The 14,888-nt window shown below is 39.3% G+C and overlaps 1 protein-coding gene across 2 annotated transcripts in view; it reads right to left on the reverse strand.

Annotated features, from left to right (window-relative positions):
- GEMIN8 (gem nuclear organelle associated protein 8) overlaps positions 1 to 14,888 on the reverse strand; it is a 37,215-nt gene that overhangs the window by 2,344 nt on the left and 19,983 nt on the right. The gene's annotated exons all lie outside the window — the stretch shown is intronic.

The following is a 14,888-nucleotide window of genomic DNA, read 5'->3' on the forward strand; positions in this document are numbered from 1 at the left end:
TGCAAGTGCCAGCCATCAAGCGTATTGCGGGAAATACAGCTGTCAGTGCCATGTTTACACTCTTGCACCAAGTTCATCCCTTACTTGAGTTTTTCAAAGCACACACAGACAATATTCTCATTATTTTCTGTTTTAAAAACCCAGCAGCATATCAAACTATTAAATTGAACAGGTTTCAGAGTAGCAGCAGTGTTAGTCTGTATTCACAAAAAGAAAAGGAGTACTTGTGGCATCTTAGAGACTAACAAATTTGTTTGAGCATAAGCTTTCGTGATGAAGTGAGCTGTAGCTCACGAAAGCTTATGCTCAAATAAATTTGTTAGTCTCTAAGATGCCACAAGTACTGACTTTTCTTTTTATTAAATTGAAGTTACAGTAATTCAGACAGGTAAAACAGTTCTATTTGTCCTTGGAAATAAATTAAAACTCATCTGGAAGTAATATCTGGATGATTCCTCATCCCCAGCTCATCTCCATGCAGTCAACTATAAGCTAATTGAAAAACCATCACTCCAGCAAGAAGATTAATTATGTTGTTAAAACAACAGGTCCAACATTGTGGGACAACTCCTAGACGATACACTCTGCTAGGTGCCGAATATTTCCAACAACCATTGCAAACAACAAGAGACGGGGGTGCTGGAACAATTATTATAGTGGGGGTCCTGAGAGCCATTGAACCAAACTGTAAACCCTATATTTGATGGAAACCGCTTCAAGCCAGGGGGTGTGACAGCACCCCCAGCACCACTAGTTCCAACACCCATAACGAGAGAAGAGTACTCAAACATCTTCCACAACACGGGACCTGTTATGAATAACTTATTTTGGTTTATTTATTATGGGAAGAAAAGACAAGCAATGTGTTTTTATTCTCGTATTTAAACAATAAAATGTTGTTACAGGTCAAAATGTATTAAAAACACACACAAGACTCAGTCTGTGGAGTTATGGAGAATGCATTTTTTTTCCGCACTAACACTGAGATTAATCCCTAGTGAAACACAGAACACCTGGAAACCCAAAACCAAAGTTAAGTATCTTGATACATCTGTCTTGGAACATCTGCAGTTTATTTTTATGCTGGAAAGTAGTGTGTAAAGCAGCCAACTGACAGCCTGTCAGCCTCACTAAACAAATCATTCCTCAGACCTCATTCACAGAAAATAGATATTTTAAACAGTATAATATGAAACTTCAACTCTGGCGTCTGTTTCTTTGCTGGAGAGACAGAAAGCTTTGTCTTGCCATTTTAAAGGTTACTGTATTTGTCCATATTTCTGTGGCAGAAGTAGAGGGAGAGTTTGGGGGACTATGAGCACACCCGTTCTATCTAGACGCTCCCCTTACTATTATTTTGTTTTAAAAGACATGTCTCCCAAGGGAAGAACATTCTTCTGTCAATACTCCTGAGGAAACACATAGATGAGGGTCCATATACAGTTAGAAACCTATAAGACGGGGTCAGCAACCTTTGGCATGCGGCCCATCAGGGTAATCTGCTGGCGGGCCGCAAGACAATTTGTTTACGTTGACCATCCCAGTGGCAGTGGTTTGCTGCTCCCGGCCAATGGGAGCTGCGGAAAGCAGCAGACAGCATGTCCCTGCAGCCCACACCACTTCCCACAGCTCCCATTGGCCGGGAATGGCGAACCATGGCCACTGGGAGCTGCAGGGGGCCGTGCCTGTGGATGGTCAACATAAACAAAATGTCTTGCAGCCCGCCAGCAGATTACCCTGATGGGCCATGTGCCAAAGGTTGCCGACCCCTGCTCTAAGGAATATCCTTTGATCCTAATCCCAAAATAAATCAATGCACTGCTACAGTATATGTTTTATTTTGTATTTATAAATGTATACCCCTTAATTTTTGAATCCAGGTTTACCAACCCATTTGTTATCCCATAGCTCTGGTGAAGAGACTCCCCAAATCACTACATCATATAGTCTCAGATATTTAAAGCCCAGAGCCAATCCTGTTTAATACTCTGCAGAAAGAGGTCGGACTCAGAGGACATGCAAAGGGACACACAGCTTTTCACTTCTACGACACTTGTTCAACTTCAGCCCAAGACACTAGTGCTAAAAGGCATTACTAGCAGAGGTGTTTTGGGGCCTATGTGAAGTATGTTTGCGGTCTGAAACCAGTTATTTGTGGTCACAAAAGCTACCATCATAACGAGCACTAATTACTACAGTTGTTGGAAATCTTGGGAAAAAGGCCAAGGAAGGAATGGATATATAAACTGAAGCATCTATAGCAGTAGTCTCTCCAGCACAGTGGGGAAGTTTGACTGCATTGCTCATACTGCACTTGCTCTGTGGAAAAATGGCAGACTTTGGTCTCAATCTGGCTCTTTTCACAGGCACAAAAATAAAAAGAACCTGCAAGAAATGTGCAATTATCCTTGGATCAAAAGATTTGAAAAAATAAATAACTACCAATGTACTGAATTTAAGAAAATGTTATAAACTGCATACTGTTGTAATGTATATAGGTCAAAGCAAAGAATCCAGCACTCCTCTGAAGCAAACACCAACGTTAATCTATACATAAGCTAGCAGGGCTCACTAGGAAAGTTATCCTCAACCGAGAGTACTACAGTCCTCTCGCACTCTCAGATCAGAGCCTCATGGCCAAAGGAACTGGAGCAAGGAATACCTCTGAAAAAACAATTTACACAATTCTGAGTGGACCCTCTTTCCACTCCCCATAGACTAAAATAAGTATATCAAAGCTTCCCTTTAAAGCATTCAATTACTGGCAAGATTTTACTTTCTATTACAATTGTGGAACAATATTTTGCAAATGTTATAAACCAGGAAACCACCTGTGGTGTCATCTGGTTATGCTACAAAGAATAAACACGGCTGACATTTTTATAATTGCCGTTTCCTGGAATTCTCCCTCCCCCACCCCTAAAGTTACTTTTGTCTTAAAACCCATCTCTAGAATCAATATATCACTACTGAATACATTTCTGATGTGAGATGATCCCCATTTGGAAAAAAACAAAACAAAAACCTGTCAGACCATTTTTCAGATACAGTAAAGAGGAGATTCCTTTCCAACTTCCAGGGTCCCAAATACACTTATTTAACTAACTTTCATGTGTACTGGGACACTACCAAGGTTTTCAAGCCTTCATTAATGTCCCACTAAAGCTGGATTTTGATTAGGAGCACAGAGTGCAAAAATAATAATGAAAAACTCCTATAATGATAAGTCACCCTGGTAATCAGGCACCAAAGCAATCCCTTTTTGCCTACACTGCCTGCTATAAATAATCATCTTTAATTTGGTAATGTATTAGATGAGACAAAATCTGCACAAATAAAGATAACTGCAATTCTACTGACTGTCACTGGCAGGATCAGAATAAGCTGCTGTTAGTTCAATAAGGATTAAGCCCCCCCACCCCTCCCGCCAAGCCTGCAACTGGGGCTCCATGTGGACACAACAACCCTCCATGTGCTGGCATTTGAAGGATGGGGGCCTAAGTCCTCCTCAAGACTTAAGAAATTTTTCCCAAAGGCCCTTAGTAGCCCAGATGACTATTTAGCCTCATTTTAAAAGAGCATCTACTTCTGTAATTTTGATCCATTTTGCCCTTCATTATTTCTAATATCTTCTAAGAAGCTCAAAGAGTAACCACAGAAGTTTACACTTTTAATTTATATTTTATTTATTTAATCAGGGCTTTGGAGTGGAGCCTGGAGCTGGAGCGCAGAGCAGTGGAGCTGCAGGTTTTTGCTGGAGCTGGAGCAGAGCCGGAGCACAGAAAATCTTGACTGCACCAGTTTTTTTTTTTTCCATTTTCAATCCAAAATGAATTATATTTAGCAAGAAAGTCCTAAAGGTGCCAAAAAGTTTCAGATTGTATAACAACTGATATTAACATCTACTTTACCATTTTACGTAATAGGTCACAGTTATTCTCACTTTGGCCAAAATCAAGATTTAATGTACAGATACAAAATTACAAAGTTTTTTGGAGATATGTTTTATTAAAGAATCAGATAATTATCAGACATCCGGCAACACTGCAGACTGCTTCCACCCTTGTGCCAAGGTTAGGCGAGTACTTACTCGTGTAGATTAGTTAGATAAGTATGTGTTGATACTTCTTTTGTAAGGGTTGACCAATGAGACGTGATGAGTGCTGCGATTACGGAAAAGCGTGATGCAAGACGCAACATTTAAAGTTCTCACAAACAAGTATATTGCAAAAAAAAATGTGTTTTTTAATTGATATATTAAGATATTGCAAGAGATATTAACCACTTAAGCTTATTTCTCACACGGGCTCCCGTTACTGGTACATTTGTTCATTGTACATGCTCCCATATCACTCTGGTGGACTTATTTTATATGTCATCTGTCCAACGGTCTTTTGGTAGTGTTGTTTGTAATTTTAAGTTTACTGAAAAAATTTACGAATGCAGCAGGCATATAAAATATACAGTAAACATTTTTGCATAAATTAGGAGCGATTTATGTGATATATCCAGAGTGATTGGAAAATGTCCAAGACAACTTTGGGGGTGACTGTTAGGTCATTTTAAGAAAAAACGTTTCTGTGAACACGTGTCCTAAAATTCTTTCTAAGGGAGCTATAGTCCCTTCAAGGAGATGATGAAAAGTTAATTTCTGATCAATCTCAAAAACGCTTGAATATAAAGTAAAGAAATTATGTCTGTGTCTTAGCGTATTACATTATCCAAAATTATTTAAACCACAGGTGTCCCGAACTGGCGGTTGGTTGTTTTTATTTCATATTTCAAGAAAGGCTTGTCTTTGACTGCCCCTGGCTACGAGTGGTAATATTATGTTCCATAATAAGTTAATAATTTTTGGTTATTATTTATTATTAAGTTTAAAATTTATGGTTCTAAAGTTGAAAAATAAGTAAAATTGTTTGTATCATTCTAAGAATCTAAGCATATTAACATTTTTAAACAGTTTTCTCAGAAACGGTTAATTATACAAAATAAATTAAGAGTACCATTTTAATGCATGTTTTAGCATTAAATCATATTCCAGAGTTGTATCTGTTAAACAGTCGAAGACTTAAAAAATATTAAATAAAATTGGCCCGGTCCCCCGCAGTTCACGAAGCCTGTAGTTTAAATAATTTTATTTGAATGATGTTGTATGATAGAACGTTGGAAATAAACTTTAATGGGAAAGTGGATTCAAATTGAAAGCACAATCCTTTTCGTAAAGAGAGCAAATTTTTGGAAATATGTTTTTCCTTCATCAGGCTGGAAACATTATACAAGATGGAGCAAATAACAGGTTCTAGCTTGTATAATCTATTCAGGCTGATGAAGCAAAAACATATTTCCGAAAATTTGCTCTTTACTAAAAGAGCTTGCAATTTGAATCCGCTTTCCCATTAAAGTTTATTTTCAACCTTGTAACGTGTAGCCTCGTTACTTCCCAACAATTAATGTTGTAGAACAGCGATAGCACATACTAACTCTACGGCACATAGCAAATTTCATTGATATATCTATATTAAAGCGTTTTTGAGATATTAAAAACTTGGAAAATATTTCAAATATTTTCCCCGCAAAATTTCATAAGAAAAACTAACTTGCAATTTATAAATAAAAATGTGTATTATGGATATTAAAAATACTTCTTACTTCATTAAAACTGAAAGAAACATGCTAAAATATTAAAATATACTTTAATAATAATTTTGTGTAAAAAGAAAATACGATCATTTTTGTCCAGAAAATCCAAAATAAATTTGAAGTACCTTAAGTGGTTAAGATATCATAAGCAGGTACATTATAAAAAAATGTAATGCTTTTGTTCATTGCTTTTTGAAGATCATAACAAGACACATTTGCATGGGTAGCAGCACAAGAAGATTTGGCCATGGCTTCAACAAAAAAAATCAAATCTTCCCCCCATGATCAATAGCTAATTTACGGAAAAGAATCTCTTTTGCAAAGCCCAAATTTGGGCTTTTGGGAAAAACAAAGAAGAAATCGGCAACGTGCAAGGTGGAAAAGGAAGTGAATGGTGAGCCCAAACCATGTAGCTTCAAGACAAGTGAAGTAAATGCTGCGAAAAGTTTCAACCTTTGGCGGCATGGGAGCAAAAACTGTGCTACCTGAAAATGGATGCGACAACCCATGGAAACAGAAATTTCCTTGCAATCAATGCTCAGTACTACGAAGAAGGAAAAGATAAAGCTGTGGTAAAAACTTTGGACATAATCGACACCGTCACAATTCTTCGTATGTGAAAAGTCAAGTAAAAGCTATTTTAGAAAAATTTGGGATTAGTGAAATGCAAGTGCTGAGCATCTGTGTTGACAATGCAGCAAACATGATGTGTGCCGTCAAAAATTTTAGCGAGGATAATGAAACCATTTCTACCTCTGAGAACAGGGATGTGGACAGAACTGAAGCTATTTTGCCTGATGAAGGAACTAAAGGAATGGATGAAATCAAACTCAACATGACAGGTTTCAGAGTAACAGCCGTGTTAGTCTGTATTCGTAAAAAGAAAAGGAGTACTTGTGGCACCTTAGAGACTAACCAGTTTATTTGAGCATGAGCTTTCGTGAGCTACAGCTCACTTCATCGGATGCATAGCATATCGTGGAAACTGCAGAAGACATTATATACACACAGAGACCATGAAACAAAACTTCCTCCAACCCCACTGTCCTGCTGCTAACAGCTTATCTAAAGTGATCATCAAGGAAGGCCATTTCCAGCACAAATCCAGGTATTCTCACCCCCCCCACACACACAGACACACATACAAACTCACTCTCCTGCTGGTAATAGCCCATCCCTCTTTGAAACCTCTCTTTATAATGCGCATGATAATCAAGGTGGGTCATTTCCAGCACTAATCCAGGTTTTCTCACCCCCCCCCCCCACACACCCCTCCAAAAACCACACACACAAACTCACTCTCCTGCTGGCAATAGCTCATCTTACAATGTGCACAGCAATAATCCAAGTTTAACCAGAACGTCTTGGGGGGGGGGGGGGGTTGTAGGAAAAAAACAAGGGGAGATAGGCTACCTTGCATAATGACTTAGCCACTCCCAGTCTCTATTCAAGCCCAAATTAATAGTATCCAATTTGCAAATGAATTCCAATTCAGCAGTTTCTCGCTGGAGTCTGGATTTGAAGTTTTTTTGCTTTAAGATAGCGACCCTCATGTCTGTGATTGTGTGACCAGAGAGATTGAAGTGTTCTCCGACTGGTTTATGAATGTTATAATTCTTAACATCTGATTTGTGTCCATTTATTCTTTTACGTAGAGACTGTCCAGTTTGACCAATGTACATGGCAGAGGGGCATTGCTGGCACATGATGGCATATATCACATTGGTGGATGTGCAGGTGAACGAGCCTCTGATGTTGTTAGGCCCTGTGATGGTGTTCCCTGAATAGATATGTGGGCACAGTTGGCAACGGGCTTTGTTGCAAGGATAGGTTCCTGGGTTAGTGGTTCTGTTGTGTGGTATGTGGTTGTTGGTGAGTATTCGCTTCAGGTTGGGGGGCTGTCTGTAGGCAAGGACTGGCCTTTCTCCCAAGATTTGTGAGAGTGTTGGGTCATCCTTCAGGATAGGTTGTAGATCCTTAATAATGCGTTGGAGGGGTTTTAGTTGGGGGCTGAAGGTGGCGGCTAGTGGCGTTCTGTTATTTTCTTTGTTAGGCCTGTCCTGTAGTAGGTGACTTCTGGGAACTCTTCTGGCTCTATCAATCTGTTTCTTCACTTCCGCAGGTGGGTATTGTAGTTGTAAGAATGCTTGATAGAGATCTTGTAGGTGTTTGTCTCTGTCTGAGGGGTTGGAGCAAATGCGGTTGTATCGCAGAGCTTGGCTGTAGACGATGGATCGTGTGGTGTGGTCAGGGTGAAAGCTGGAGGCATGTAGGTAGGAATAGCGGTCAGTAGGTTTCCGGTATAGGGTGGTGTTGATGTGACCATCGTTTATTAGCACTGTAGTGTCCAGGAAGTGGATCTCATGTGTGGACTGGACCAGGCTGAGGTTGTGTTTTTCCTACAAACCCCCCCCCCCCCCCCCCAAGACGTTCTGGTTAAACTTGGATTATTGCTGTGCACATTGTAAGATGAGCTATTGCCAGCAGGAGAGTGAGTTTGTGTGTGTGGTTTTTGGAGGGGTGTGTGGGGGGGGGGGTGAGAAAACCTGGATTAGTGCTGGAAATGACCCACCTTGATTATCATGCGCATTATAAAGAGAGGTTTCAAAGAGGGATGGGCTATTACCAGCAGGAGAGTGAGTTTGTATGTGTGTCTGTGTGTGTGTGGGGGGGTGAGAATACCTGGATTTGTGCTGGAAATGGCCTTCCTTGATGATCACTTTAGATAAGCTGTTAGCAGCAGGACAGTGGGGTTGGAGGAAGTTTTGTTTCATGGTCTCTGTGTGTATATAATGTCTTCTGCAGTTTCCACGATATGCTATGCATCCGATGAAGTGAGCTGTAGCTCACGAAAGCTCATGCTCAAATAAACTGGTTAGTCTCTAAGGTGCCACAAGTACTCCTTTTCTTTAAACTCAACATGGATGCTGCTGCGCAATGGATTAATGACCCTAGCCTCATACTTCCAACATGGCTTCATGAAAATGACTCACAAGTCCAACTGATGAGGTGTGGTATTCACACTCTTCAGTTGGTAATCTGGGATGGACTGAACAAAGAACATGCAAAGAAATTTCTGGCAAAAATTCGACAAGTTGTTGTCAAACTACGAACCCCAAGTATTCAAAGTGTTCTGCTTGATCTACATGGGGTAACTCAATCATTGGATACTGTGACTCGCTGGGGTTCAACATTTCCAATGACTGATCAGCTTCTTGTTTTTCAATCTTACTGTGAACAAGTGGCTGCTGCTGGAACAAGAGAACTCAAGTTAACAAAAGCTGAATGGGATGAAGAGAAGAACCTGCGAGACCTCTTGGCAAAGCCAAACCAAACAACTGTGAATCTTCAAGCTGTTGATGTAACCCCGGAAGTTTTAATGAAGGAATGGCGAAAACTGTCAAAATTCTTGCAAGAAAACAGTGGACAAATTGCAGAAGGAATTCTATCCTCCATGCAGAAATGCAAAGAGAAGCCTTTTGACAATATTAATTTCCTTGCTGGAGTTTATGTTGACCCCCAGGATCGGATTCTTCTTACCTCAAGGGAAATACCAAAGGCAAAGGAAGGTCTCCTTGATATTGCTCGACGACTTGAAAAACAAAATCTATTGCTACATTTGAACTCGGCAAAAGAGGTCGAAGAAAACGAAACACAACAAAAGGAGTCACCAACAATCGAATTTGCAGTTTCAGAAAGTTACATCCTTCAGAAATAACAGGCTGTTCTCAAACTTCTGTCTCCACTCTGAACTTGTTCGAGCATCCATCCCTGAGACGTCTTCAACCACCACAAGGAAATGGAGATAATTCAAGCACCAATTCTTCAGAAGATGACGCCTTCGAAAAGGAACTGGATAAACAAGAAAGATGCTGGCGAGTTTCTGCGATTCATAACTGTAATGAAGCATTATTCGAGAGAAACTTTCGGAAAGATTGTGAGGCGATGGAGTCTATTGGTAGGCTAAAAGTTAAGTCTGTTTTTGAGGCCATTCACCACCCACAATGCATTCAGGCTGCCTGTAGAATTGCTTCGAGCATGCCAACAACTCAAGTTACTGTAGAGTGACTGTTTTTAGCTTTAAAGTTAATTTTAAATGATTTGCGGCAGGCTATGAAAGACGACGTGATTGCTGCAATATTTTTTTACAGAATGAATTATGAATGATTCTAGTTTGTATCATTGCCGATGACAATTGTTTTAAAAGTCTGAATAAAAATAATGTTTTTTCAAAATTACAGTATGCACTTTTTTATTTAGTTAAAAATTAATTTGAGTCGGCATGTGGAGCGGAGTCAGAGCGGAGCTCCAAATCCCTGATTTATATATTTTTATTTGGAGAAAGATCTGTATGGAGAGACTTGTATCTACTGAGCTTATGCAAAATGACAACTATTCTCATAAAGACTTCTCCATAACTCTTTGGGTGGAAACATTTTGCACTCTGCCATGTTTCTGGGTTATGGCCCATTCAAACGATATTCTGGCAACAGACCACAGCCCTGCTCTTCAGAAGAAGTGGCAAATGGCTCTTCCTTGACGGTCTTCCAGTTTCCATTATAGATAGCAGATTATTCTTTATAAAAACATTTCACTTTCCTCGGTGTTTTTCTTTTGTGATGTCTGAGGAGTATTCCTGTTCAGTGTATTTGTCTGTTTATTGCAAAGATAAATAATAGTCTGATTTCTGAGCTTCCCAATCCACTCCTAAATATAAGCTGGACATGAGTAGCATGTTGCATTCCCCTTTTACACTGAGGTTTTTAGTTCCTAGTTCTAAAAAGAGAAGCAGTCCTCTGGTGTGCTAATCTTCTACCCATATGCTGCTCCTCAGTTTGAGAGGCTGATTCTTCCACAGGTTTTGCTAGGGAGCCATAAAACTACAGCAAACTTCCATGTGATCTTTTCTGAGCTGGCAGAAACAGGTTATTTTATCATAAAAAAATATCAATCACTAACACCAGCTAAACCTTTAGGTACAATTAATAAATACCTTTGTATAAAAACACAAAAACAAAACTTTAAAAACTGAGGGTTCTGTACTTGGGATCTCCAAGGTATTTAGCTTTAGTTCTTTAGAAATCCCAAGGAGCTTAGGAGTTCCACACAAGGCTGAAGCCTCAAGCTCTGCTCCTGCAGCAATGCAGAGCTTTGCAGAATGACACGTCAGTCAGTGGGAGCCTGGGAGATGCAACCAATTTTCGGGTAAACCCAAATTCAAACAAATTGGGATTAAACAAAAACAGTCTTATTTATGGGATATGGTTTCTTTGACACAGGTGAGCACTAAACAACGAGAAGTCCTGCACATACGTACTAAATGAGAAAATATGATGCAGCGTGAGCAAGCCAGTTCCAGCTGTGAATTACCTTAGGTAGGCTGCATCTATGCTTAAAATTGCCATTAAATTCAAACAGGCTTTTGCTTGCAGAATGACAATATTAGCACTACAACCGAAAATTTAATGAAACCCCTCCCCTCCCACTGAAACATGATCTCCAAGGGAGATCACATCACTGCTCAAAGGGGAGGATTAGGACTTGTCTACACAGGGAAATTGACTGGCATAGCTATAGCAGAGTAACTATTCTGCTACAGATCTGCTGGTATAAGTCCCATGTGTGGACACTATTCTGGAATAAAAGTAACTTTTTTCTGGAATAATTCCCCATGTAGACAAGCGCTCAGTCACTGCCATGGCAGCCGACCACAAAATGGAACTAACAAAAAGCGTCCAAAGGATTATAAACCCAGGTACCTTCATGCAGAATAGTTCTAATTCATCTCCATCCCTACTAATAACTGGAATAGATATCAAACATTTTACCATGAGCTTGGCTTAAATCTATGAACAACACAACTCTTAAGAAAAAACAGTTTCACTGTGGATTTCAACATAAGAAATAGGAGCAGACGTGTTTCATTGTCAGTCTTGCTGTAGTCTGAAATCTCACTGAGGAAACAAGTAGGAAAGAGTCCAAAGAGTACACTCCTCAGAACGGATGTGGTTGTAATAGGCAATCTGTTACAGCAGACACAAAACAGATTTCGCAAATCAAATGTATTCAATTCAGCTTATTTCCTTTTGTTATAACAGACACTTTCTTAGCTTTTCTAGAGCTTTAGGAGAAGGAAACTGACAACTGTAGAAATAAGATGAAATCACGACCAAGATATTGAGTGAATGTAAATTTAAAAATTTAAATATATAATAGTTAGAAACAAGGAACTGAAGTCAGAACTCTTGGGTTCCATTTCCAGATTTGCTTTATAGTAGTTATAATGTTGGCAAGTTACTTATCCTCTCTGTGCCTCAGTCTATTGATCTATAAAATTAGTAGAATGTTTTCCTACCTCACAGGGAATTTTGGAAGGATTAATGGTTACAAATTATTTTGAAATCCTTGGATTAAATGACTTGTAGAAGTGCAGAGTAATAGGAGATTAAAGAAATGAATTTCTCTTTTACAAATACCATTAACAAATAAGGACTCGGTTCTGATCTCACATACCTGCCCAAGGATCCAAGATCAGAAATGACTCTCAAGATTTATTGTTTAGTTTGTTATCAATCAAACGTTCACACTAGCAACACTTTACATTTCTACTGTCCAGGATCCGCAACTAAACTGCCAGTCAGCTGGTTTATGTTTCCCCCTTTTACCTTCCACAGTTCACAGTTCTTAAATAATCTCATACTCCCAACTATAACATGAACTCAAACAAGCATTACTACATATAGAAACCAGCTTGGTTGACAGTAAGTACTTTGAGTGAAAGTCTGTTCTAGAAATTAAAGACAGCTCTAACAGAATCCATGAGCATATCTCTCTGCTACACATGGATCGATTCACACTGCATACATAATGGACTAAAGCATCTAGAGTCACTGAGGCATAGCATCGTTTTACAATGTTAAAGTGACCAGAACCAGGTCATATTAGGCTGTACTATTCACCCAGTAAGACACACACACTATTGGAAAGGATATCCAGAGTCTGTACGCTTAAGTCACGTGACAGAATTACAACGTCAATGGGCTACTGGCCATTACCTTGAAATTAGCGCAGGATCAGGCTCTGGCAGCTGCTTTTAGTAAGGATCAAGTCTACAGCAATAAGATTAGATTCAGACCAGCTGATTGTGCACTCCTTTCCCTCCCCCTAAAACAATTCCAATCTGTCGCTGATGGCAACAATGCTGATAACAGACAAAGACACCAGTGCTACGGTAAACAGAGAGATTACTTAAACCAGGGTAATGCGAATGTACTTTATTATCTGCTTCATTACAAAAACAACTTGTATCAGCCTCTTAAAGAAATTCAGAATGCCCAAATCCAAAGGTGTTTTATTTTTAAATCTGTTTTGCCATTGTCAAAGATTACCATCTATGTTCTGAGTAGAGTTGTGAACAAAGATTAAGTACATGTGCTACGAAATAAATGTTTCATACCTGCACAGAACACCACAGACAACTGAATAGTACTGAAAGGTGAATTGTGAATCTAATCCCAAACAGTATTTTTCCTGCATTACTTTCTAAAAATGTAATTCTCACAATAGCGTATTAAATTGTTGAGCTATATTTCCCAACTCCAGCTACAGACAGGGACCCTGAAGTGAAGCTAGTTTTACTGTTTGTTATATGAATGCAAATAAAACAACAAACAATGGGGAAATGGTTACTCTTTGCTTCGGCAAAAACTCTCTTCTTCAAGTGTTTTTGGGTAACATTTTGTAGCTGTCATGTTAACCTTTTCTTTCTTTCTCTCTTTCTTTCAAAAGAAACATACAGGAACTATGCACTGATCTTTTAGTTAACTAGCAGTGATCCAAGTAACTGTTACTGCAGACACACAGAATAAAATAAATTACACTGATCAGGATTAAGCTGGCCTCAGCAAGTTAAAAAAACAAACAAACAAAAAACCCCCAAAAGTCCATGCCTCTAGGCAACCAGGGCAAGCTGCCTAACCTGGCTTGTCCATCATTTCATAAGGGGCCTCTTGAGAGAGGGGTCATCACACTTTCCAGAGTGGCTCAGTTGATCAGAACTTTGGTAGCAAGGGATTTGGGATTTTTCCTCAGACTTTCTTCTGAATGTTCTTGATATTTTCCTCTGCTATTATATTATGGTAGCTGACCACCCACCAACTTCACTGGTTATTGGTCAACAAGTTTGGCACTCCACGCTGCTATAAAAATTAACTCAAACAAGGAGAAACCTCCTGCATGCCAGGAAGCAAAAGTCCAGACCAGAGTATAAACTAAAACATGGTCTCCTAGTCTTGATACTGTCTTTCATCTACCAGGGCATCTTAGTAAATTAAACTAAGATTTACAATGTCTACTGAAAAAAGGCCACTTCCCTCCCTTGTAATTCTACGCTGAAAGCAAAATTATCTGCTCACTCAAACTGTGTGTACGTCAACTGAAAAACTGACTTCAATGGGGCTACTCACATGACCACATTTAGGCATGTTCTGAAGAGCCTTGATGAACTGGGGCTTTTACCAACCAAGAAGCGCAACAGTCCACCGCATAAGAAGTGGGCAGACTTGGCTCTCTTAAAATCCATCTTAGCAAGAAAGTCCACAAAGGATGAGAAGGCATTTAACACCTACTGCCCTGACAGTATCTCCCTCAATGTGCCAGACAGCTTGCTCTGATTATTATGAATTTTCCTTCTTTGCAGTTAAAAAAAAAAAAAAAAGTCCTTTACAATTAAAACCCCCACTGAACAGTTCCACAGGTGTAGACTTCACCAATGCTGTGATAAGAGAAGAAAATGCTTACTTAGCTATACTGCACCACAACTCTGGCACAGTAATGTGAAAACAATCACAACTGATGAGGCTTTGAGCAAATAATCTACTACCACTGGTGCTCTAGTCTCCTCCACAGCTCTGTCTCCAGCTGCTGAAAAGGAAGGCAATCTGCAAGGACTATGCAGTGGGAGAGAATATCAGAAGGTTGGTGTACTGATACTTGGGGACAACAGTGTTAAAACACACTTTGAGGACCTGAATTCCGTAGTTGATTTCAGTGGCAAAGTAGTGCTGAATTTTCTGGTGCTGTGACATTTCTGCAGTAGCTCCAAGTGAAATCAAAACAAGGAGGTTTTTACTGAATTAAATATGAGCAATCACAGAATCAGTAGAGTGATTCTCTAGCACCTTGTGTTATTTACTCTAATATTAATTTCAATACAAATCTCAGTTCAAAATTTATTTTTCATTTTA

This window comes from Natator depressus, chromosome 1 (assembly GCF_965152275.1).
Source record: "Natator depressus isolate rNatDep1 chromosome 1, rNatDep2.hap1, whole genome shotgun sequence".
Taxonomy (NCBI): Eukaryota; Metazoa; Chordata; order Testudines; family Cheloniidae; genus Natator; species Natator depressus.